The sequence below is a fragment of the Pelodiscus sinensis genome, chromosome Z, assembly GCF_052426305.1.
Source record: "Pelodiscus sinensis isolate ZL-2025 chromosome Z, ASM5242630v1, whole genome shotgun sequence".
Taxonomy (NCBI): domain Eukaryota; kingdom Metazoa; phylum Chordata; order Testudines; family Trionychidae; genus Pelodiscus; species Pelodiscus sinensis.
In genome coordinates this window covers 16,544,408-16,567,583 of record NC_143085.1, presented here as the reverse complement: position 1 = coordinate 16,567,583, position 23,176 = coordinate 16,544,408, and the positions used below count along the sequence as shown (strand labels likewise).

At 43.8% G+C, this 23,176-nt stretch overlaps 1 protein-coding gene across 7 annotated transcripts in view; it reads left to right on the top strand.

Moving 5' to 3' along the window:
- The window catches only part of ARVCF (ARVCF delta catenin family member), a 603,575-nt gene that overhangs the window by 96,802 nt on the left and 483,597 nt on the right, over positions 1–23,176 (top strand). For 4 of the 7 annotated variants that reach the window (XM_089775246.1, XM_075898322.2, XM_075898323.2 and 1 more), the window contains one exon: positions 17,791–17,843. The exons of the other annotated variants lie outside the window; for them this stretch is intronic. The gene's annotated coding sequence lies outside the window, so the exon portion shown is untranslated. The remainder of the gene's footprint in view (positions 1–17,790; positions 17,844–23,176) is intronic. 7 annotated transcript variants of the gene reach the window in all.

The window sequence follows — 23,176 nt, the reverse complement described above, 5'->3', positions numbered from 1 at the left end:
TTGTTGGAGAACTGCAGAGCTTCTCTTTCTCTCACATGGAAGGTAACAGGAAAACAGATGTAAACTCGCAAATCCTTCTGCTGTCTTATGTCCTTGGCTGTTGGAAATATTGTTTGTTGATTTATATTTTTATAAATCAGTTTATAAATTGATTGAAGTCCTGCAATTATATTTATTTTTGAGATGGATTGCTTTTGTTTCCTTTAGTAGAAGGTCTTCAGCTATAAATCATGTAAGTATGCCTTTTAAATGTTTCCTGGGCATGAGGTTTGTCCTAGCATTCTATGTGCCTCTGTTTCAAAGTCAGTGCCTGGAGGTAGTGCCTGTGAGGTCAAATTAGCTGCAGAAAGCCTCTTGGCCCTCCTTAATGGGGTAATAGCACAATTGCATGGATTTCCCTAGCTTTTTATTCAGAAATATCCTCCAATGTGTTTCTTAAAAGCCTCAAACTTGATCTACATTCCTTTGGGCTTGGGGGACAAGTTATTTTAGTCATTTTGTTAAGAGGACATCTCTAAATTGTGAAATAAGGGGATTAAGTGTAGGATCATTTCCAATCCTTGCCATGATGCTGTTCACAAGTCATGACAAGCCTTAAAAATGCAGGGGGGAACCCTTCCAAAGAACTCACATCAATACCAGTGTTGCTCCTGTTCCTGGGAGAAAGTGGGGAAGTGAGTTAGGTCCTGCATCTTCCCAGCCTTTCAGAGAAAGGAAATGGTGGCTGGTGGAGTGCTAAGCCCGAAGCTTTGCTTTCTGGATTTTTGCTGACTGTTGCTTCTTTTCTCTGAAGGAAAGGAGCATGTTAGAAGCATGGACCTTTGTTTCCTTTCTGTTAGGCAAAATAAAGTAACAAAAGAAAACTTAGTGGCATTAGAAGACCCAATTCTTTTCTTGTGCTCCATGTATCAATCAAGCCATTATTTTCTAGTCTGTTTATTTCCCAAAGCAAAGGATTGAAAACTAATTATTTCACTAGGCAGAAGCAAGGATAGACAGGTCATGTCATGAAATAATTGTTTCTTTTCCAAGAGCATAAAGAGGATGGAGTTGTACCTGCTTATACTAGCTCTGAATTTTGCCCTCAATGTGTCTAAATTTTCCAGAGGATAAGGTAACCCTACTTGACGTCATTTGGTAACTCAAATTGCTATGTCTTTAGGGCTTCATTTAATCTTTGTTTCTCCTATTCACTAGATTTACAAACTAAGGGTCAAATTCTGTCAGAAGTGCATGTTCAACTCCCAAGGCTTTTGGTGCATCTGAAAGCAGAGTTGGTTTTAAGGTTTAGAAAACAAGATACATGGAAATGAAGGAAAGGACATATCACAAATAAAATTACTTATCTTACAGATGGGTGAACAGAAACACAGAATTATTTGAGGGTGTGTGCAAGATCAGTAGTAGAACAGTGCAGAACTTTTGAGGTTCTGGAATAAACTCCCAGTATGTGTTTATGCTCTTATGTGAAATAATACACATATTAGGGCCCAACTCTGAAAACATGCAAATGAATAATTTTATAGTACATATTTGAATAGTCCTATTGAAAGCATGAAAGTACTCATACGAATAAAGTTATGGGCATCTTTTCACAATCAGGCCTCCCAGTTATAATCTGACCTCTCAGGACAAAAATTAATTAAAAAAGTCATATTTGAAAGAGTCTAGCCTCTGGGATTGTTAAAGAAGCACACTTCACAGGTAATTGAAGATACCTTTCTAGAGTTATATATTTGTCTCTTGTCTCTGGAAGGTAAGTCACTGTCGGCATTCTAATACATTAACCTGGTACGTATTTATATGGAATGCTGAATAATACAGATCAGAAAATTATGGGTCCTATTTCTGCGCTGGGATGCAGTTCTCATTGAAATCAAGGATCCTCCTCAGAAAACTGAACTTTTCCTTTATCACTTTGGGAACTCATGTGTACATTATTATAGGAGGGAATTAATTATTTTCACCCAAATTTACAAAAGGGAACACTGAGGCACAGAATCATTAATAACTTGCTATATAAAATGGAACCTCGCCTCTGATTAGAATTCGGAAGTTCCTGTCTTAGCCCTATGCATAGACCCTAATTCTTTCTTAGAAACAGTTGGAGGACTTCAAAATCAAAGAATTACTTCCAGGAAACTCCCACATCTATTCACAGAGGCCAATATTCACTGGTATTCATTGAAGTAAAGATATTTGTAGAAGCTTCGAGCCTAAATACCTTTTATAGAATTATAGAACTGGAAAAAACCTCGAGCAGTCATCAAGTCTAGTCCCCTGCCCTCATGATAGCAGCAAGCACCACGTAGGTCAGTGGTTCTTAGCCTCTTTGGCTTAACCAATAAACCAAAATTACCCCTCTTAAAATGGCAATAGACAGAAAGAAAATTACCGTTAATCATTTTTATTATATTTTGTTTTCTCATACATTATGTTGAATAAAATTGAACCCCTGTTGTATTTTAAATTTATTGCCCCTGAAATATGCCAAATTACCCCTCGAGGAGTAATTACCCCCAGGTAGGGTTGCCAGGTGTCCGGTATTGTACCGTACAGTCCAGTATTGCACACTCTGTCCAGTAAAAAAATCAGAAAATACCGGACATGTGAAATGTCCGATATTTTCTGATTTTTCCTGCTGAGCACCGGACAGAAACCTGGCGTGGAGTCCCAGCTGGGAGACGGAGCCGCGATTGCTGCCAGGAGCCCTCAGTCGGTTGAGTGTGAGGAGGAGGGGAAGCCTCCTGCGTCACTGGGAGCCTATGCGGGACAGGCAGCAAGTGCCTGCCCAGGTCAGTCCTGCTCCATGCCGGCCAATTTGCTCACCCCCCACCGGCCAGCTGGTTCTCTCCCAGTTCCCCTCCTGATCTTCCCTGGCCAGCCCCCCGGCACCGGCCCCCAGCTCTGCTTCCTGCAGGCCCGTTCCTCTTCCTGATCTCCCCTGGTCAGCGCCACTGCACCCCACTTACCTCCCTGCTCTGCTTCCTGGTGGCCCGTTCCTCTTCCTGATCTCCCCCGGCCAGCGCTGCTGCATGCCCCCCCCGCCAGCTCTGCTTCCTGTCCCCCCTTACTCCCGGCCAGCCCTGCCCCCTCCCGGCCAGTCCCTCCTCCCCTGATATCCTGTGGCCAGCCCCGTTCTGCCCGACACCTCCCCCCCGACCAGCCCTGCTTCCTGTTGGCCCCCCCATCTTCCCCGGCCAGCCCTGTCCCCTCCCCGTTAGCTGTTTCCAGGCCCCCCCTTCCCGGCCAACACTGCTCCCTTCCTGGCTGGTTCTCCCTCCCCCCCTTCTGCCTCCTCCACCCCATGAAGTGTGTCCATTTTTTTTTTAAATAATGACTACCTGGTAACCCCTAGCAGTGATCCAGGTTTTTTGAGTCTTTTTTTTTTCTTCCTCAACAACTTTGGTCCCCCCCCCCCTTTTTTTCCTTCAACAAAATTTTTTCCAGGTGTTTTTTTTGGGGGGGGGGGAGGCAGTGTTTGGTATTTATGTTTCAGCCATCTGGCAATCCTAACCTCAGGTTAAGAACCACTGAGCTAGATCATCCCTGATAGATGTTATCTAACCTGCTGTTAAATGTCTCCAATGATGGAGTTTCCACAACCTCCCTAAGCTTATTCCAATGCTTACATTTTTCCTAATGTCCAACTTAAACTTCCCTTGCTGCAATTTAAGACCATTGTTTCTTGTTTTATCCTCAGATGTTAAGGAGAATATTTTTTCAGCCTTTTCCTTGTGACACCCTTTTGGGTAATGGAAAACTGCTATTATGTCTCTTCTAAGTCTTCTCTTTTCCAAACTAAACTAACCTAATTCTTTCAATCTTCCCACATAGGTCATGTTTTCTAGACTTTTAATTATTCTTGTTGCTCTTCTCTGGACCTTCTCCAGTGTCTCTATGTCTTTCCTGAAATGTGGGGCCCAGACCCAGACACAATATTCCAGATGAGGCCTAATCAGTTCAGGGTAGAGCAGAAGAATTATTTCTCGTTTCCTTCTTACAACACTCTTGCTAATACATCCTAGGATGATGTTTGCTTTTTTTCTACGGTGTCACACTGTTGACTCATAGTTAGCTTGTGGTCCACTATGATCTATAAATCCCTTTTTGCAATACTTCTTCCTAAACAGTCCTTTCCCATTTTTTATGTATGAAACTGATTGTTTCTTCCTTAGTACTTTGCATTTGTCCCTGTTGAATTTCATCCTATTTCCCTCACACCATTTTTCCAAAAGCTTCAAAGTGGTAGCCAAGTTAATCTGTAACTGGAAAACTTGAAAAACAACTAATTGTCTAACAGCACCTTTAAGACTAACAAAACATACCCACGAAAGCTCATGATACTTTCTACATGTTTTGTTAGGCTTGTAGACTATTCGTTGTTTTTCAAGTTTTACCATTTTTCCTGTTTGTCCAGTTTATTTTAAATTATAATCCTATTTCCAAAGTACTTGCAACCTCTCCCAGCTTGGTATCATCAGCAAATTTTATAAATGTACTGTTTATGCCATTATCTAAATTGTTGTTGAAGATATTGAACAGAAACAGTTTCAGAACTGATCCCTTCAAAACCCCATTCATTGCGCCCTTCCAACATTACTGAACTATTAATAACTACTCTCTGGGAATGGTTATCTAACTAGTTATGCACCCATTTTATAGTAGTTCCATCAATTTTGTATTTTGTTTCTCCAGTTTATTAATGAGAAGGTCATGCAAGACTGTATCAGCTGTTTCACTAAAGTCTAGGTATACCACATCTGCTTCCCCCTTATCCACAAGACTTCTTACCCTATCAAAGAAAGCTATCAGATTGTTTTGACACGATTTGTTCTTTACAAATCCATAACTGTTACTTATCATCTTATTATCTTCTACATGATTGAAAATGGATTATTTAATTATTTGCTCCATTATCATTCCTGGCACAAAAATTAATCTGACTGGTGTGTAGTTTCCTGGCTTGACTTTATTTCCCTTTTTCTAGATGTGCACTATATTTATTCTTTTCCTGTCTTCTGAAATCTCTTCTTTTTTTCCATGATTTTCAAAGATAATAGCTAATTACTTTGTGGATCTAAACTTCAGTCCATTCCTCTAAAAATCAGACTTTTATTTTAAATACTTTCTCTTAGCGGGGCTGGTGAAAATAAAATGCTACCTTACCTGCCTACCTCACCAGTTAACGTAAAGTGTTATGTAGACTCTGGCAAATCGAAGAGGGAGGAATGTCCCTTTCATGAGCTCTTTAGAAATTCCGTTCCGAAGGACTCATAAAATTAGCAAAGACAAGAAGGATCTTCCTACATCTTCAGAAGTAGCATAATAAATTATCTTCAGTCCGACCCATTTCTGAAGAATGATGAAGAGATTTGGTATGCGAAGGTAGAGAGAGCAGGACCAGATTTTTATGGACCGAGATAGTTCCATTGCTAAGACTGAAGAGCTTCTACCTGCTATTCTCCCATCACTATATTAAACCAATTTAGTAGGGAAAGGAGGAAATGATCTTGTTACACCACAAGGAGCTTCCTATTCAGAACATGCTCTGATGTTAATAGGTGTAAAAGTAATGATGACCAAAATCAGATGATTGTAAAAATAAGCCTGTTATCAGTACTCCTGTGTGACAGAGTAACCTTTGTTACAATTATCGTCCTTTGTTATTGTATAGTCAACTATACAATATTCTTGCCAGCAAGTTAAGGAAATATGGATTGGATAAATGGACTGTAAGGTGGATAGAAAGCTGGCTAGATTGTTGGGCCCAACGGGTAGTGATCAATGGTTTGATATCTGGTTGGCTGTTAGTTTCAAGTGGAGTGCCCCAAGGATTGGTTCCAGGGCTGGTTTTATTCAACATCTTCATTAATGACCTGTATGAGGGGATGGATTGCATCCATAGCAAGTTTGCGGATGACACTAAGATGGAGGAGAGGTAGATACATTGGAGGGCAGGGATAGGGTCCAGAGTGAGCTGGACAGATTAGAGGATTGGGCCAAAAGAAATCTGATGAGATTCAAAAGGACAAGTGCAGAGTCCTGCACTTGGGACGGAAGAATCCAAAGCATTGTTACAGGCTGTGGACCAACTGGCTAGGTAACAGTTCACAGAAAAGGACTTTGGGATTACAGTAGATGAGAAGCTCTAATTACAAGTGCTTCTAATACAGAGGCAGCAGAGTAGGGGGATGCAAGGCTCCCTAAGAGTGGAGCCAGAAGTGCACTGGCTGCCAGCCCCACCCCTGAGGACTATCAAATAGTTGTGTAACCGACAATACTTTGTGCGGTTACACAACTACTCAATTATCTGATATTTAACAGTAATTCCTAGATACAGTAATTCCTCATTTAACACATGCCCGCTTAACACGTTTTTGTGATAGCACAATTTTTTTTTTTAGGGAATGTTTTTTGAGTTACATGACTGTCCCTGGAATAACACGATTTCCCCAGCCAACCTGTTGCCAACAGTAGCGCGGGGCTTCTCCCACTTCCCTGCAAAGCGGCGGAGGGTTCGCTGCTTGCCGCGCCGTTCCCCGCTGACTCCCCCTTGCTGGACACCTTATCCCCTCTCCTCCACCCCCGCTTGCAGGCCGGCTGCTGGGTTTCCCCAGCCGGCCCGTCGCCGGCAGCTGTGCGAGGCTTCCTCTGCCTCCCTGCAAAGTGGTGGAAGGTTTGCCGCTTGCCGCGCCGTTCCCCGGCAATCCTCCAGCACCCCCACCAGACACAGTGCGGGTCCTGGCAGACCCGTCACAGGGGCATACTCCCAACCCAATCCCCCTCCCCTCTCCTCCTCTTCACTTCCCCAGAACCAAACACCTCCCCTCCCTTCTGTAACTCAGTCCCCTTTCTCCCCCGACCTTATGTCCGACACTACTGCTTGAAACGCAACCCCCACCTTTTCCATTATTTTCAATGGGAAAATTGACCCCGCATAACACGTTTTCACTTAACACGATCATTTTCTGAAACATATCTATAGTGTTAAATGAGGAATTACTGTACAATGGGAGATGAAGGCATGTGGCCTTTTTAGTGTGACAGTATTTATTCTGAACATTTAGAATTCCTTGCAAATGTATATAAGGAGAGGTAATTCTAATTCTTTCTCTGTGATCAGCAAACTCAAATAGCTAAGGAGGTTTGTGTTCAGACTTCTCCACTCACCTAAAAGTATTAATCTTTGGGTTGAGCATTAGACAGATGCAATCTCACCCACCAAACCATTTGCTGAGAGAGCCTGAAAAAAAAGATGAGGGGCTGAATACTGAGGCGAACAGAGTGGAATCAGTGGAGTTAATTTGCATGTGCATTGATATGAAGGATGAGCTTTTGACCCTTAGGCTAGAGTTTTTGCGCAAAACCTCGTGGAGTGTCCACACCTCAAGTGCGTTTTTGCGCAAGTAAAAAAAAAAGAACAGCGGGGTCTTTTTTGGTGTAGGTAATTCTCATGCTACAGGGAATAACTCGTTTTTGCGAAATAGTTCTTTTGCAAAAAGGTGTGTGTGGATGGGCAAGAGGGGTTTTTTGCTCAAGAAAAGGGAAGAGGAAAAAGCACAGGTGCCCTGGTGGCCATTCTGTCCATAGCAATCACAGCATACCTGTGACAGAGCATCCAGACAGTCTTTGCTTTTTCGATGCGCTTTTGCAGTGTGGATGCTTTCTTGTACGAGACATTTTTGCGGAAGATCTCTTCCGCAAAAATCTTCTTGCGCAAGAAGCCTGTAGTCTAGACATAGCCTTACTGTGGAATGCCCTTCTCAGCCTTAACCATAGCAGGACCACAGACATGTTTGGAATGTCAGTCCTTGCTAATAATACCTCTTATAGGTCCTTGGTTGTACAATGATTATGAGGGGAAAAAATCTGGTCTGCATATTTTGGTTTTACCCCACAGGTTGTTCTTTTAAGTTTATTTTTCTTGCTATTAATACTTTAACTACAGAAACCCACAAAAATGTACTATTGCCTTATAAATTAATTCAAACATGCTTATCAATGTTTGTACACTTGTAAGGTACAGTGGCCTTGGACTCTTTTGTTTGGAAGAACAATGAAACTAATGTACTGATTTCACTGAGTGGTAAAAGGCAGATACGTTGTCTCAAGAAGAATGACTTCTGCTAAGATCATTATGATCTTTTGATAACCTATTCAACATAAACCTTTGCTCTCACTGGTCATATAAGTAGAAATAAAATCTCAACATATTAGGCATAGTTTTTGAGTGGTGTATCCCAGCACCAAACATACCCTATGGTCATAATCACTTCACCAGGATAAAAAGAAAATCTATTATAAGTATAGCCTGGTAGTGCAGTTACATATACTCTTCAGAGTTCTTTGTTAGTGATCTTAGGAAGAAATACTGAGCTTTGTATTGCAAACTTGGTATCTGAGTAGTAGGAACTGTGCACAAAGCAAAAATGCTGGCTTTCTTCTGCCTAAGTCTCTAAAGGTATGTCTACACTACAGCACTAATTCGAACTAACTTAATTCGAACTAGTTCGAATTAGCGTTTTGCCAGTTCAAACTAGCATGTCCACATTGAGTGGACCCTGAACCGAGGTTAGGGATGGCCAGAAGCAGTGCCGGCAGGGCATCAGATTAGGACTTAGAGCGTGAAGCTGCTGTCTCACGCTAGCCGAGGGCTGTGGTTAAAGGGACCCGACCCCCACCCCGGACAGACAATTCTCAGGGGTTCCCCGTTCGCTTGTCTAACTCGATGAGGAACAGCAAAGCAGTCCTGGCTTGGAGTGCCCTGAATGCCCACACTCGGCACATCACAGCACTCGGCCATCAGCCCGGCTGCACTTGCCGCAGGCTTCCATCCGGGAGGGGGTCAGTTGGGGGGCTGCAGGAGAGCTTCCACCCCGAGGAGCCCGCAGAGCCACCCCAGTCCTCCCCATCGGGGGCTCGTACCCCATTCCTCCCTCACCTCCTTCCACTTACCCTTCCCTAGCCCCCCTTCCTGATGTACAAAATAAAGGTCACGTGTGTTCATAAATAGAAACTCTCTTTATTGAACAAAACTGGGGAAGACTGGGAAAAAGAGGTAGGAGAGGGGAAGAGAGAGAGTGGGAGAGGGGAGAGCAACTAAAATGATCAGGGGTTTGGAACAGGTCCCATATGAAGAGAGGCTAAAGAGACTGGGACTTTTCAGTTTAGAAAAGAGGAGACTGAGGGGGGATATGATAGAGGTCTATAAAAGCATGAGTGGAGTGGGGAGGGTGCATAAAGAAAAGTTCTTCATTAGTTCCCACAATAGAAGGACTAGAGGACACCAAATGAAACGATGGGTAGCAGGCTTCAAACTAATAACAGAAAGTTCTTCTTCACAAAGAAAATAGTAAACCTGTGGAACTCCTTGCTGCAGGAGGCTGTGAAGGCTAGAACTATAACAAAGCTTAAAGAGAAATTAGGATATGTCTACACTACCCCGCTAGTTCGAACGAGCACGGGTAATGTAGTCATCTGCACTTGCAAATGAAGCCCGGGATTTGAATTTCCTGGGCTTCATTTGCATGAAGCCGGCCGGCGCCATTTTTAAATGCCAGCTAGTTCGGACTCCAGCTACACGCGGCACGGAGTCCGAACTAGCCGGCATTTAAAAATGGCGCCGGACGGCTTCATGCAAATGAAGCCCGGGAAATTCAAATCCTGGGCTTCATTTGCAAGTGCGGATGACTACATTACTCGTGCTAGTTCGAACTAGCGGGGTAGTGTATACATACCCTTAGATAAATTCATGGAGGCTGGGTCCATGGAGTGGTATTAGCCAGGGGATAGAAATGGTGTCCCTGGCCTCTGTTTTGGAAGGCTGGAGATGGATGGCACGAGACAAATATCTTGGTCATTGTCTTCGGTCCATCCCCTCTGGGGTAACTGTTGTTGGCCGCTGTCGGCAGAGAGGCTACTGGGCTAGATGGACCTTTGGTCTGATCCAGTATGGCCGTTCTAAGCTCAGGGTCAGGGGTCTCACTGGACCACCTTGATTTTCATGCACAGCTGCTCCTGGGTGGCCAGGCTGGCAGCTATCCTGCCCTAGATGGCCACTTTCCTGTGCCTAGTGCGGAGGTCGTGGATGAGGTCCACGATCTCCGCACTAGACCAGGCGGGCGCCCGCCTCTTGCAGCCCCGGGCAGGCTCCTGGGAGCCGCCAGCCTGGTCCTGGGAAAAGGCGGAGGGCTGGGTGGCAGCGGGTGGCTGGTTCATGCCGTGCCAGGTGCAGGGTCTGCTGGCTGGGTTCTGGCAGGCTTGCACCTGGCATGGGCACCGTAGCCAGCCCGTGCCCCTTTAAGGGCTCCAGGGCCGGGAGGGGGGCAGAAAAATTTCCCTGGTGGTGCCCAGAGTGGCCACCAGGGAAAGCTGGGAAGGGTAGCCTCTCACTAGTTCGAATTAAGTGGCTACACAGCCCTTAATTCGAACTACTTAATTCGAACTAGGCGTTAGTCCTCGTGGAATGAGGTTTACCTAGTTCGAATTAAGCGCTCCGCTAGTTGGAATTAAGTTTGAACTAGCGGTTTGCCTGTGTAACGCCTACCAAAGTTCATTCGAACAAACGTCTGTTAGTTCGAATTAACTTTGTAGTGTAGACATACCCTAATTGGAGTTGATTGCTGAAGCAGAGAGTTTCTTTCTAGAACTCTGGTATTGGCAAAGGGCTAAGATCCCTAAAAAGAAGGATTGTCTTCTATTTTTGACCACCACTGTTCCAGAACTGGCATAAAGAAAACCAGAGCTCAGCATATATCCAAACTCTTTGTGATTGATTTCTCTTTTACTAGGAAGCCCTCAGATCTTCTATCATTCGTCAGAGGGGCACCCATACTTAATTCTTACAAAGACTGAGTAATTGGGGCTATTGTGGACAAAATGATTAACGCTAGGGAAGAAGGGTGAGATTGAAATGTACTTTCACATCCCAGCCAAGGTGAGAAGCTACAGCACAATGCCTTTGTGGCCGTGAATCTCCATTGAAATAATTTATTTCAGATTCACAATGATGTATTTAAGAACGGGATCTGGTACAAATTCTTTATTCACTTATGCCAGCTATGTGTGAGTCTCCACTGTGTCTTATGGTCACAAAACATATGTAAGTATAAAGGGGATATCAAAGGCCACCAACCTCATTTGGTAGCATTTTATAGCTTCTTTACTTATGTTTAATTAGTTTTGCATTGTGTCCATACTCACTGGTGATACATGTAGTGAACTGCTGAGCAGCAGTTAGTCCTTGTTGCCGAAATTAGCCTATTTAGTTTTATGCAATCTGGAGTTTGATGAGAATCAGTGAGTGAATGAATGTATTTAAATTAACTGCTGACTCTCCGATTTACTGTCAAATTTAGTAGTTTGGCCAACGGGTTATTTCTATCAGTAACATCGGTCTGGGAAATACAGATAATGAGCTCCCAAGGCTTGTGCCTATGATTGTTCCTCTTCTCTGTAGAGCTTCCAGCAATATGTTCTCCTTTCACTGAGGCAGTAGCAGTTTGCAAGTGTTTTTAACTGAATGGGGTAGAGAGACTATTGGTTTTCAATAGGCTAAGTGTTAGAATAGCTCCTTTTAGCTTCTCTGTTTGGCTATTGGCAGACTTCATCATGTGAAAATGGGGGATGTGGGAAAGAGGACTGTAAAGGGTTCTAACTGCTTACTGCTTCTTTACCAAGGATGGTATTCTTCATTTTCTTCACATACTTTGTATTTTGGATATATGTAGCATATTTAACTTGTAAGTTCCTTTTTCTATTTGTGGATTAAATTAACTTTGTCATAAAGATTGTAAGTCATCTTTGTAGGTGGAATACTGGAAGATCAGGCTTTTTTGCTGTAGTGTAGGAAAAAGAGAGGAGAATCTCCCCTTCTTGAAAAAGTGGGATCTTCAGAAGCAAATGATATTTAATCTATTAACTGGCTAGTTAAGTTTGTAAATTCATCACTTTCCTGTGTGCAGAGGTCCTCACATCAAAGCTCCAAAGAGAAAGATGGGCTACAGCAAGGTCAGTGCATAGATGCAGATGGTGCATTGTCTGTGTGTTTGGGTTCTCCTAGGAAAGTTGGTTTTGAAGTTAGAACCTTCTGCAGTACCGTAAATGTAGTCAGACTGTGCACTGAGTAAATTGCAAAGGGTGTTTGTGACGGGATGCAGGAGCCCCCCAGTAGCGGGACAGAGGAGGGACCCCCCTGGGGGGCGGAGACGGTGCGGGGCCGGGCTTCCCCCGAGGGGAAAAGGAAAGCATACCAGGAGTGGAGACTCTGGGCGGGACGGGCTGATGCACGACAGGGAGCGAGGGGAACGGCAGAGGGCGCTCAGTGGACGGGGTCAAAGGGAGGACGCTGGCGCAGGCGCATGGGCAAGGGCCGGCCATACAAGGCCACAGTGACCCACTCAAGGAGGCGGGAGACATCCTGAGGGGGCGGAGCCAGGAGGGGGCGGGCTGGCAAGTCAAAAGGGCACAGCTGGAACAGGGAGGGACGGCGTGCATGGGAGAGGGAGCCGCCGTGATCAAGGTGGGGGCAGGAGTTGCGGCCTGGAAATAAAGATGCCAAGAGGTAAGGACCCTTTTTGGCGGGGGAGCAGTGAAGAAGAAACCCAGGGTGGGCAGACGGACTGCTGCTTGCGGGCTGGCGAGTTTTGGCAGGTAGCCCCGCCTGTAGAACAGAGAGGGAGTCTCTCCGTTCTTAGGGCCCTGGGTTGGGACCTGGAGAGAGGGCGGGCCCAGGTCCCCTCATAAACCCACCCCGAGTTTGGGGAGCAGAGACTGGAGTTGGGCATCTAGGAGTGCCCTTGCATGGCCAATAAAGGAGGAACAGGAGAGTGAAAGGGAGGGGCAAATCCCCATATCCATGGGGGTCGATCTCTTATAATGTGTCTTGGAGTTTTCCTTGTTTGTTGTCCCCTCACAGAGCCTTAATTACTTGGATTTACAGCAAATGAATTTATTATTCATCCAGTTGTAAAATTAACATCTTAAAAAAAGGAGAAGAGACTTTGCTTTTGTTGGGGAAATTTTTTACAGTGGAAACATGGGCTGGCAGAAATTTTCCATCAAAACAATTTTTCTATAGAACTGGGCTTTTGACTAAGGGTACATCTACATTTCATGGCTATTTTGTGATACTGGAGGTGTCCCAAAATAGCTATCCAGTATTTACACAAGTCACCCTTTATTTCAAACTATTTTTTGAAATAATGGGCATGCTATTTTGCCATCCTGGTAAACCTCGTTGCATGAGGAATAAGGGATGGTTTGAAATAGCATGTTATTTCCAAATTTAGCGCTGTGAAGATCCACCAAATTTCATAAGGAGCTATTTCGAAATAGATTTGAGATATTATACACAATTTGTGTAGCGCAAATTGCATATCTTATTTTGAGTTTAGGGTGCTTTGTAGACACACCCAAATTCAAGTTTTTTATTAATCATCTGCTTTACTTGGAGAACGTAGACATTTTAATGAAAAAATTGAACATCAGAAAACTGAAAAGTTTGTGACTGCAAACTTTAAATATTCAGTTAGGCAATGCTGCTGTTGGGCTTTTTGGAACTTGTAGTAATGTTACCTCCTACCCCATTCTCCTCAATTGGCTAGGTTCCTTGGACAGATTGTAAATTGGGTGATGTCACAGGAAGATATAATCAGGACTGTGAGAACTAGCACTTATGATCTGTTCAAATATAACCTCTAGCATGAAAAATCACTCCCAGCTGAATTATATGAGTGTTTTTAACTAGCCACTCCTGAATTATATTGCAGAGGGATACCTCCATCTCAAATGGAGATTTCCAAGCACTCAACGCTGTTTTAAATGGGAGTTAAATGCTGCTATTCTGATTTAATAATGGGTTTGAAACTCAGCTGGGTCTGGTGTACGCCTACAAATTGCAAGGCCATTGAGAATTAAGTCCCTTAGGTGTATTCCCAGCCACATCAGTACTTTAATGATTAAATTAAGTTGGGTGACCCTGCTTTTTTAGTTGAATTGTTACACCTGCTCACAGGTTTGCTCATCTAAAGTACCAGTGCCTTCCTGGGAGGTATTGAACACTCCCTGTTCCGTTGAAAACAGGAAGTGGTTGGGCATGTTGTACAATCAATGTTATATTCCTAAGTCTGCCTTCATTTACACGTATGCAATCCCTTTGAAGATAATTAATTTTGATGGCCTTGGCTACCTGCATGAACACGGCCCCAGCTGTGGAGTTCCCCATGCAGAACTGATTCCCGACGGAGCGGTAGCTGTCCAGCATGATGATCTTCTGCGGGGCGATGGCCATGCACTTCTGCAGGGGGATGAAAGGTCTCATGCGGGTGTCCTGTTGCTTGAGGACAGGGGCGAGCCACTCGCAGAGCTACAGGAATGTGACTTTGTGCATGAGGAGGTTGTGCAGCCACTGCTGATCATTCCATCCCTGCAGGTCACCAGTCTGAGCTCATCTCCTTCTGCCATAAGCAGCATTATATAGCGTCCAGGGGATTGAGGGGCGTGCATATCAGCAGGAGCATGAAGACCTGGATGAGCAGGGCCTGTGGCCCACACTGGCATTTGTCCTTCTCATCCTCGTTCTGCTGGCACAACATGTGGGCAGTCTGGAAGTACTGCACCATGAGGTGCAGCACGGGTCCCATGAGCCTGGCACTGCTTTGCAGCAGCTCTGGCTTCATGGTGTCAGTGCTGTGGCGTCCGCGCGGGCAACCAGAGCACAAGATGGCATATGCCCACAGTGTTGCTTTTCTGTCCCACAGTGGGGGAGGCAGTGGAGGAATGGCTTGCGAGACACAGCCATAGAGGGGAGCCCCTGTAAGCACACTTTGCAGCTTGCCAAACGAAACAGCCACAGGGAGTATCCGCCCTTTTTGTGCCCTCCCCGGAGTATTTCCAACGGCTCTAAGTCCGAGGCAGGCTCCATTCAATGTTCACGTGATATGTCGGACTAATTTGGATTAATTTTGAGGTTTCCCCATAATGAGGACACACTTGTTCAAATTTGTTAAATGGAGAGTTATTAAGTCAAACTTAGTAATTTTGAAATAGTTTTCTAGTGTAGACATGGCCATAAAGAGTTTGTATATGGCTGAGCACATACTTAGTTAAGATTGATCATTCAGCCCTTATTCAGGAGTCTAGTTCCCAGAATGACTGCTGGATCAGTCTATAAAGTAGCTGAAATGAAATGCCCATGCTGCAGTACAGGCAGGCAAAACCCATTCACTAGCAGGAAGAATCATTGTTCTCATATAGGGCCTCCTACTGAATGCCTTTCCTAATGGGAATTCTATACAGAAGACATACAGAATTGAGTGCATAGCTTGGAACGTAAAATAAGAAGTTCACTGCACAATGCCTTCTTCAGGAGCCTGGGGAGCAGATGAATTAGGAAGGTGCTATCTGAAAATGTAAGACTCGCTAGAATGTTATATAAGGTGCTTTTTTTAAACAAAAAGTATTTTAATCCTAAAATCCTTGAAATGAGCACATTAAACATCACTTTTGTACACCACACATAGATTTGTTTTGCTCTTGCACTGGCAAATTAGACTTGTTTTGGTCCAAAGCCAAATAATATATGAGGCAATTTCATGCCTCATGAATTATAGAAGAGAATGTTTGGTATATAAAGCTTGTGTCTTCAACTTGTTGGTTCCCCTCCCATTTCTTTTAATCCCTTTGGGGATTTAGTTTGAACCATCTTCCATAGCCTGAACAGTTTCTAAAAGCTGGGAGATTGCTCCAGTGGAATGAAAGGAATTTCAAATATGATCCCTTTCCTTTGTGATGGAATTTCTTTTTGCTAATTTCAGATGGTGACAAAATATGCTTTGATCTTAGCATAATGGTCATCTCTATCCAAAAAACACTTTCTGAACTTGGGCTCAAAGGACACAAAAGGCAATTAATTTAAAAAATATTTTCTGGGACTTTATATGAACTTTTTGAAAGTTAAGATGTTTCCATACTAAAATACATCTTCCTCCTTCACTTTAGTATGCTGACAAATAGGATAAGGCACAGAAGTGAGTCTGCTAACCTTACATTTTTTAAACAAAATAAACAAATCAGTTTGTGAATGGAGAGGGAGGAACAAGGAATTTCACTTTCCAAACAGCTGTGCTTAAGATGTCTGTATCGTGGGCAAGTTTTGGTTAAATCTGTACCAGTTTGGGGTCTGATCCTATAACTTTGATTTATGCAGGTAAACCCAGTGATTTCAGGGGGATGTTTAGATAAGGGCTACTTAACTAAGGATTGGCACAAACAGTTTTTTGACTGAAGTCCCTTAAGATTCGAAAGGACTTTTAAAAACTGCATTAACATCTCATCTGTGATAAATTTAAAATAATCAGGTGAATGGGGCTGGATGAACATATATCAGAAACGCCATATGCAATGGAGACAGTTATCTGCCCCTACCAGACTTTGGTTTGCCCCTACCATCTTTTCATAATTTCCCTTTCTTTTACTTTTGTGTCCTCTCTGACTTTGAAGGATATAATCACCTCTAATGTTCTGTAGGCTGACACAATTTTGGTCCTTCCTGCTGAAAATTTTTTTCTGAAATGATACTGCAGTGTATGCAAGGGTGAATCCAAACATACAGTATTTCTGTAAAATCTCTGGGACTCTTCAGTTAGATGGTATATAAATGTGCATCATATACATAATTTTTTCAGAAATTTTTTTATACAATTTTTATACAGGGAGAAATACCTAAATTTATCCTCAGTGTCACTCATAGTAAAACTTTGATACACATAATGTAGTTACATGGCATAATGCTTGATCACTTTGCTTAATTTTGTTAAGGAACAGAGGTTCAAATTTTGCTTTCTATATTGGTATGAATAGTCCCATTGAAATTGGTAGGGCTACTATTGGTATGAGCAAAGGGAATAGAATTTGCTCCACACTTTTTTTTTGAAAAACCCTGAATTATATGAAAACGCTTAAGATATAAACATGTTAAAATGTTTATGAGGTTTTTTCCTCTTTCCATTCCTCAATATAGGATGGTAAAGTGTGAAAATGTTGCCTTAGTTATTCATGTACTTACTGTGCAGAGCTTAGCAGTTCAGTTTTATTTCAGTTTGAGCCTTTTACCATGGCAACACATTTCCCATGTTGCAAAAATGGGGCCCAGTCCCGCTTGTCTTGTAGTCTAGGAAAGTACTGCTGTTTGTTTCAATGGGATAAATATCAGGTCTGTGTTCTCTGACAAAATGGTACAAAATTAAATATAAAAGAAAGTAGAGCAATGATCAATGCAAAATAAAACCAGAGGGCAGTCACTCCAGATGTATTAAGCAATCAGGATAAAATTGCCAACATCTAACATACAAGCAGGAGAATCAGAAAGAAAAAAGGCTTCCAAAATACAGTAACAACCTTTAGCACATGTCTACATTGCATCTGGAAGTGAGTTTTTTCTTCTAAAATGGCATGAAATCAGCATTGTTTGTTTAGAGTACTGATAGCATTTTTGCTCACTGTTTTGAGTACTAATAGAATTTTTTTCAGTGTTTAAATTGGTTTTCTTTGCTTCTTGAGTTCTTGGGATTTTTTAAGCTGACGAAGCTAGAAACAGACAAAATGTGCATTTTTCTTTTATGTGCCATTTGAGTAATAGTAACTGAGTAATAGCATGAAGCTCCTCTTCATGCTAGTGAACTACAATATACTTGTGTTTACAATGTGGTGAAATATATCTGAATCTTTGTTAATGATTTTCCAGTGTGGCTCAGTAGATACTGATTATTTTTTGACCTGTCATTACAGAGTTCTCAATCAGATGTCACATGGAACTAGTGTCAATTTAGAAATCTGATAAGGTAAGACCTTATTTACCAAAGCAAATAACTTCATTCTTTGGTATTGGTAAAGTGTAATATAACAGAAAATCCTGACAAGAGGACCTGAAAAAAAAACGCATAATAAATGTTGCAGCATAAGCAGACCTCATTTTGGATCTGTTTATATATAGCAAAGTGTTGGTTCAGGATATATGTTCAATACAGACCACAGGCTAGATGGGATGCCCTCACACTCTCCTTGTGATGTAAATGATTGGCACTGATACAAAGCTTTGTGTCCATTGAGTCATTTCTGCGATAGTTTTCCCATGCTGGATTGTAAAGCTCCAGAGGAAGTACACAGCAGAAAACTTTCAAAGACATAAAAATAGCCATTTTTAAACTCCCTCATGTTTTCAGACAGTTGATATTTGTCAGTTGTGCTAGCAGCTTTCAGCCTTGTATAATTTCAATGAGCCTTTCTTGGACAGAAGCAGGTTCTTGATTGCTTTAGCAAGTGGTTCTTTTTCATTCTTATTATTTTGCAGATTCTGATGTTGATGCTTTAGCAAGTGGCTCTTTTTAATTATTATTATTGTTTCCTCTTTAATAGCTGAATCTTTCATCAGATTAGCAGTTACAAGATGAGCTGTATTTTTTATTTCATCCTTTTCTGGAAAGTACAATGGGATCTGAAAAAGCAAGATTCCAGTATGAAGTGTAAGATTCTTATTATGCTTGCACTTTATTAGGGCTGTCAGTTGATGTGATTAACACCTGTGATTAACGCAGGGCAGGATTTACATGTTAATTTTTAACGCGTTAATCTCAGGTGTTAATGCTGTGCTGCCCCTTTGAAGTACAGGGGCGGCCTTTCCAAGGGGCAGCGTTGCACAGAGCCAGGGTCAACTGGGGACTCCAGCTGATCCTAGAGCGCTGTGGTGCTGCCCGTTTGAAAAGCTGCCACTGTGTTTCAAAGAGGGAGCACACGTGATTAATCATGATTAATGTTTTTAACCGTGTGACAACCCTACTCTTTACAAACTTCATCCATTGGTGAAATGCAGCCACCTCTGGAGTGGAATGCTGCTTAAAGCACAGCCTCTTACCATAGGACAAGTTAGGACATGAAGTAAGGCAGAACTCTTCTTCCCAGGAGTGAAGTTGGATCTCTGACCATGAGTGCTTATGACATATTTGAAAGTGTGTTGTCTCATGCTTGCATGTACTGACTGAAAGGGAAGAGTCACCTCTATTGAATACCTTATACCCAGGGCTGCCAACTAGGTGGGAGAAAGGGGGCAGCTGTCTTCGCGCCTGGCGATTTTTAAAAGAGTCCAGGACTCCCAGCCACTGACACTGCTACCATGATAGTAGTCAGAGTCTCAGGCCCTTTACATTACTGCCGGAGCCCTAGGAGGTGCAGACCAGGCAGCACTGAAGGGAGACTAGCCCCCAGTCCTGCCTCTTCCACCTAAGCTCTGCCCTTTCTGGAGGCTCGGAGCTGCCACCAGGTCCTCCACCTTGCCCAGGTGCCTAGCAGTTCTGTCCACAGTCCTGTCTACACCATTACCTACAGGCTTTTCTTGGAAGGCCTGAGGGAGGCTGACACCTAAAGAAGAGGTCTGTGAAAGCTTGAAAGTGTGTCTCTTTCACCAGCAGAAGCTGGTCTAATTAAAGATATTAACTCACTTATTTGTCTCTCTGGGTATGTCTACACTACCACCCTAGTTCGAACTAGGATGGTAATGTAGGCAACCGGAGTTCCAAATGAAGCCCGGGATTTGAATTTCCTGGGCTTCATTTGCATCTTGTCAGGCGCCGCCATTTTTAAATGTCCGCTAGTGCGGACTCCGTGCCACACGGCTACACAGAAAAGTCTGTGTTGTATGCGGTGTACCGTAGTCAAAAAGTTTGAGAACCACTGCCTTAAGACCAACACAGATACAAAACTACATAACATTATTTAGATTGTGGGATCTGATGAGATCTGTGGTCTAAGGTGCAGTGGCTGCAGGGCATATGTGCATTAGCTGAACATCAAGACAAATTGCTTTTAGTTTATTGATTTTCCATTTCCCTATTTGAAAATAGCTTATTTAATAGCAAGAAATTTCAAAATGTTTTACTTTATATACTCTAACAAACAAGACTCTTACCAAGTCAAATCTGACTTTGATGCACTGCTGTGGGTTTTTTAATGTTTAGCTCCTATCCCTTTATTGCTTTATGAAAATATTCATTATGACTGGATGGCTGATCTTCAGACAGTATTCTCTGTATGCTTTCCAGTTGTATCAAGCAATCCATACATACCCTAAAGGAATATTTAAACTAAGCAGGGAGTAGTACAGCAGCTATTCAGTCTTCTGCAGCATTAGAGGCGGCAAGGATTCTGTTAGCAAGGCTTTGAACAGTTCAATAGATGCAATAGTTCAGTAAGAGATTGAAAAGTGATTGTCTTCATGTCTCCTCATGATGATCCATCTATCTGAAGCATTGAATTATCTTTATTGCTTTTATTGAATTATCCTAGGCTAATGTGAGTCTGGCTCGCTTTTGTTGCCCTTAAGTACTGTGGCTTTTAGGTATTTAGATTAGGATGGCGTCTGCCATTCATAGCTAGACACAGTTGGAGAGCTTCTATAATGGAAGGTAGAAATGGTATTTGAATTATGATTCACTGAGTAGACTGCTATCTTATAGCTCCTAGCTTCTAGCTCTCCTGTTTGGAATATGCATGTTCACAGGCTTTCATTTTCCTGGGGTCACTGCTGTATCCTCACTTATGTTTTTTCCATTCTTTATAACAGTCTTTATTCTGCCCCTTTATCTCCATGTATTTTTCTAATTTCAGGTTTTTATTATTTTTATTCTTTCTCCAGACCTCTCCTCAATTTTCTCACCTCCAGTTTCCTCATCTGTTTTTCCCATTTTGCATAACCTTTTTTTAAAAACTTCCAGTGCATGGGTGGCAGGTATCAGATGCAAGGGGAGGCAAAGCCTCTCCAAACAGCCAGGTGTACCCTCACACACACACACTCTGCTCCCAGTCGCTTTCCTGCTTCCAGTTCTCCCATGGCTGGCTGCCTAGTCTCTGTAGTTCTCTGGGGTTGGAAAGGTGGGGCTGCCACACTGCCCAGCAGGGCTGGGAAGGCAGGGGCCTGTGCTCTGGGGTGTACAGAAAGGGCAGGGCAGGAAATGGGAGCTAGATTTCCCAAGCTAGAGGTTCACCCACTCATGCTCCAATGACTGTTATTCCCCAAAGTCCCTTGGCAGTGTAGTCCGGAGTTTAATTGTCCTTATAGTTAGAGAAAACTTTCCTAGCATCTAACTTAAATCTCCCCTGTTGCAGATTCAGTTCTCAAGGATTTTTTTTTTACGTTTTTTTTTCTCTCTCCACCTCTCTCCCTCTGCAACACCCACCTCCCCCCACTATGGGGAAAGGACTGTGGAGTTTATTTTCTGTTTTACTATATGCTAACCAATGATGAAAAGAGCTCAACAATCATCAAATTAAAGCCCTGGGTATGGACCTAAATCTATGGACTGCTGAGAGCCTTGATAGCAAGCAAATCTGTCAGGAAGCATAGGACCCACTGAGTTTTCATAGGAGCTGTGTCACAACATCTTTGTTAGCCTCTAAGGCCATTGTCACCAACCGGTCGATCGCGATCAACTGGTTGATTGCGAGGGCTCAACCAATTGATCATGAGGCATTCGGGGCCCCCCCATTTTTCCCCACCCCCCGAGAAGCCCCACTATCTACCTCCAGCGAAAATGAAGGTAGTGCCAGCTTCCTGCGGGGTGGACGGAAGTCCTGCAGCTGTGCACCATTTCTGGGGGCTCTGGAAGTGCACTGACTGTTCCCCTCCCTCAGGTCTGCAGCATGCCGGAACTTGCAGGGAGGAGAGGGGGGTCCCCAGAGGAGGTGTGCACCGGGGCTTCCCTCCTCTGTGGGAAGGGGAGTTGGCCCTGAAGGAGGCACACGCGGGGGCTTTCCCGTGTGGGGGAGTCCTGGGGGCTTCCCTGCCCCATGGGAGGGGGAAGTTGGCCCTACAGGAGGTACGCGTGGGGGCTTCCCTGCACCGCAGGAAGGGGAATTGGCCCCGGAGGATGAGTGTTGGGGGCTTCCCTCCTCTGCGGGGGGCAGGGGGAAGTCCTGAGAGGAGGCTGGTGCAGGGGACTCCCTGCCCTCACTGGCACCCTGTCCCCTGTTGCAGAACCTTGTCCCTTCCCCCCAGCACTCTGTCCCCTCTTTCCTGTTCCCCACTGGCACTCTGTCCCCTGCTGCAGAACCCTGCCCCAGCACCCACTAGCACTCTTCTCCAGTACCATGTCTCCTTCTCCCACCAACACAGTTGGGCCACATTACTGAGGCTTGAGGGGGGTTTTAGGAGGATTTTTTTTTAACCTCCCTTGTGTAGCCCCAACTGACTTTTCTGTGGATCAGTGATCCCCTGATTCAAAACAGGTTCCCTGCCCTTCTCAGAAATAAAGACAATGGAGAAACTTTTAGTGTTTGACTTAGTATTTTATTTAAAAATGAGGCCTGGACAACAAACCCCCAATTTGGGCCAAGCCCCCATCTGACTGCAGCATAATAACACTCCTGCACCCCCAGACCCTAGATCTGAGCCTCTCATACACTGGAACCCCCTGCCCAGAGCCCCTCACATACCCCAACCCGAATTCCTGCACCCTCACAGCCACAAGCCTGTGGCTTACTTAGTACCACAACCCTCCATCTGACCCCAACACTCCCCAGCCTGGAGCTCCCTCCCCAAGCCAGCATCCCCTTCTCCACCTCCTCCTGCATCCAAATTTCCTCCCAGAGCTTGCACCTCTTACCCCTTACCACACCCAAATCCCTCATTCCCACCCCAGAGCCCACACATCCTGTCTCAACCAAGTGAGGGTACGGCTAGACTGGAGTTTTTCCAGGATTCCAGAGATATCCTGGAAAAACTCTTCCGCGTCCAGGGATGCATTTGTTCTGCTTTTTTTAATGGAAGAGCAAACATCCTCTTTCAGTAACTCCTATATTCCTCGTTCCACGAGGAATAAGGGGGATTCGAAAAGATGGGGTTTTTCTAACGTTTGGTCCAGTCTAGACAGGCCAAATGTTGGGAAAACCTCTTCCTACATAAGAATTGGGGAAAAAAGTGGCAGTGTAGAGTGTATAAGGGCTGGGGATAGCAAGTAAGGGAGAGGAGAATAGAGAGGGCGGGGCTTCCAGGAAGGGGTGGAGTCTTGGGTGAAGGATTGGGCGGTAGATCTTTGCTTGTTCTGGGATTTAAAAAGTGATCTTAGGTGTAAAAAGGTTGGAGACCACTGCTCTAAGGTGCCACAGGACTATTTGTTCTTTTCAG